The sequence below is a fragment of the Limulus polyphemus genome, unplaced genomic scaffold, assembly GCF_000517525.1.
Source record: "Limulus polyphemus unplaced genomic scaffold, Limulus_polyphemus-2.1.2 Scaffold8591, whole genome shotgun sequence".
Lineage (NCBI taxonomy): Eukaryota > Metazoa > Arthropoda > Merostomata > Xiphosura > Limulidae > Limulus > Limulus polyphemus.
The window spans coordinates 16625-19966 of NW_013674201.1; the positions used below are offsets into that span (position 1 = coordinate 16625).

Sequence of the window (3342 nt, forward strand, 5' to 3'; positions counted from 1 at the left end):
AGCGGTCCAACAGGTTTTTGTACTTACATTTGTAAGCGGTCCAACAGGTTTTTGTACTTACATTTGTAAGCGGTCCAACAGGTTTCTGTACTTACATCTGTAAGTGGTCCAACAGGTTTCTGTACTTACATTTTAGAATGGTTGGGTTATGACCTTTGAAGGATGATTTTAGAATGGTTGGGTTATGACCTTTGAAGGATGATTTTAGAATGGTTGGGTTATGACCTTTGAAGGATGATTTTAGGATGGTTGGGTTATGACCTTTGAATGATGATTTTAGGATGGTTGGGTTATGACCTTTGAAGGATGATTTTAGGAGGGTTGGGTTATGACCTTTGAAGGATGATTTTAGAATGGTTAGGTTATGACCTTTGAAGGATGATTTTTGGATGGTTGGGTTGTTAAATTCCACTTCTTCCTTTGTTTTATTAATAACGATTTAAGTAAGCCTCTTCAACTTGAATAGTTGCTGAATGGAAACAAGGTTGATCACATTAATTATGAGCTTGTTAAGAAAAAAATGCAAAGTTTAATAAATGATAAAGCACTTGGGCCAGGTAATATTAACCCAAGAGTTTAAAAAGAGTGTTAGGATTGGATATGTGAGCCATTTGTCACTATTTGTTCTAAGTTCTCGAACAGTGGGCTGGTTCCAAAAGATTGGAAGTTGGCTAATGTTACTTCTCTTTTCAAAGGAAGTGATAAAAATTGTCACAGTAATTATAGACCTATTAGTCTTTGATCAGTGGTGGGAAAAGTTTTGAAAAGTCTGATAAAAGTTGTTTTTGCAAAATCAATTAACAAAGTTTAGAATTTTATTGGATAGTGAACATGCTTTCATTAGGGAAACATCTTGCCTCGCAAATCTTTTGACATTTTTGATGAGGTTACTGCTTACATGTATGAGGAAATAGATCTGGATGTGGTGGATGTGGATTTTCAGAAAGCATTTGATAAGGTGCCATATAAAAGGCTTGTAAAAATCATAGGTGTGGGGGTTAGCAAATTGGATAGAATAGTGACTGGATGGAAGAAAGCAGAGGGTTGTTACAAACGGAGTTTAGTCAAACTGGATTAATATTATGAGTGGATTACGTCATGGCTCAGGGTTAGGACCTTTGCTATTTCTGAATTGCATCAGTGACATAGATGAAGGAATTGTCAACCGATTATTTAAATTTGCTGATGAAATTAAAGTTTTGGGTGTTACGAGCTGTGAGGGAGATGATACTGCTTTACAAAATGATTTGGATTCTTTGGAGAGTTGGGAAACTAAGGGGCAGATGAGTTTTAATTAAAATAAATGCAAGATAACACATGTAGAATATCACAATTTGAATTATGAGTATAATTAAATAACTTTAACACTGTTGTGGAAAAAGAAGTCTTAGTGTTCTGGCTGATCAACCTGTTAAGCCATCCAAACAGTGTGCTGTTGCTAGTGGTATGGCAAATGTAATTTTAGGTTTTATTTACGGAAATATTGAATACAAATCTAAAGAGGTTATAATTTTATTGCATAGGTCACTGGTCAGACCACATTTGGAATATTGTGTTCAGTCTTGGGGTCTTTACCTTAGGTGGGGCATTGAGAGGGTTCATAGGAGGAGGATACCTTAAATGGAAAGGTTATCATATGAGGATAGATAAAATTTCTGAACTTCTTTTGTTTTCTCTTGAAAAAAGAATAGTTAGAGGGGATCGGATTTAGGTGTTTAAGATTGTTAAGGGAATTGACGTGTCGTCTGATTTCTTGTTTAATGATGAGAATGGTAAGACTGGGGAACACAAATATAAATTTTGAAAGGAAAGAAGTCGAAATGCGGGAGACTTTCGAAACGTCGTCCTCCACACTTGTGTTTCTACAACAGTCAATTGTCGTCCATTCAATTAAGTTTCGTCATATATATATATACCCTGTTTAAACAATCTATCAAAGAATAGGAATGAAGTCGTCTTAAACTAAAACAGATTTATTTTCAAACAAGATGGTTGACTTCTGGAACAGGTTGCATATATGAAGGATGCAAGAAGATGTTGACTTCTGGAACAGGTTGCATATATGAGGGATGCAACAAGATGGTTGGCTTCTGGAACAGGTTGCATATATGAGGGATGCAACAAGATGGTTGACTTTTAGAACAGGTCGCATATATGAGGGATGCAACAAGATGGTTGACTTTTAGAACAGGTTGCATATATGAGGGATGCAACAAGATGGTTGGCTTCTGGAACAGGTTGCATATATGAGGAATGCAACAAGATGGTTGACTTCTGGTACAGGTTGCATATATGAATGATGCAACAAGATGGTTGACTTCTGGAACAAGTTGCATATATGAGGGATGCATTTGGTTTAAGGGAGTTTGCGAGAAAGCTTGATAAATATTTGAACGATAAGAGCTGGGTTTCAGGTTTTTTAAGGGTTTAGTTTTATCTAGTGAACAGGAAAGTCCAGATAGACCCAGAAATCCCTTGCTGTCCTTTAATGTCATGTGATAATACTTCTAATCGACAAAATATTTGTTCGCATTTATTTTCTAACCCTGTTTTTTGTTACATCTGTTATATGTACTCGTAGGTTGATGAATACTTATTTCTTCACTCTGGTAGAAGATTGAATAGTGTGACGTCATGAAGTGGCAAACTACCCTGCTTCTGATTGGTTGTCTTCTCTTAATGGGTGCAATGACAACGGAGGCGTTTTGTAAGCTTCCAGGCTCGAGAGTAAGTTTTTATTTTATTTTATTTGCACAAAACTATCTTAACATATTCTGTACGTACAAACTACATCCTAACATATTCTGTACGTACAAACTACATCTTAACATATTCTGTACGTACAAACTACATCCTAACATATTCTGTACGTACAAACTACATCTTAACATATTCTGTACGTACAAACTACATCCTAACATATTCTCTACGTACAAATTACATCCTAACAAATTCTGTACGTAATGTAGTTTGTACGTACAGAATATGTTAGGATGTAGTTTGTACGTAGAGAATATGTTAGGATGTAGTTTGCCTTAACATATTCTCTACGTACAAACTACATCCTAACATATTCTCTACGTACAAACTACATCCTAACATATTCTCTACGTACGAACTACATCTTAACATATTCTGTACGTACAAACTACATCCTAACAAATTCTGTACGTACAAACTACATCCTAACATGTTCTCTACGTACAAACTACATCCTAACATATTCTCTACGAACAAACTACATCCTAACATATTCTCTACGTACAAACTACATCCTAACATGTTCTGTACGTACAAACTACATCCTAACATGTTCTGTACGTACAAACTACATCCTAACAT

At 35.6% G+C, this 3342-nt stretch overlaps 1 long non-coding RNA gene across 1 annotated transcript in view; it reads left to right on the top strand.

The window, feature by feature from the left end:
* The window catches only part of LOC106475446, a 7317-nt gene that overhangs the window by 1552 nt on the left and 2423 nt on the right, over window positions 1-3342 (top strand). Inside the window, exon 3 of the long non-coding RNA XR_001291818.2 lies at window positions 2582-2727. This is a non-coding gene — a long non-coding RNA (uncharacterized LOC106475446). The remainder of the gene's footprint in view (window positions 1-2581; window positions 2728-3342) is intronic.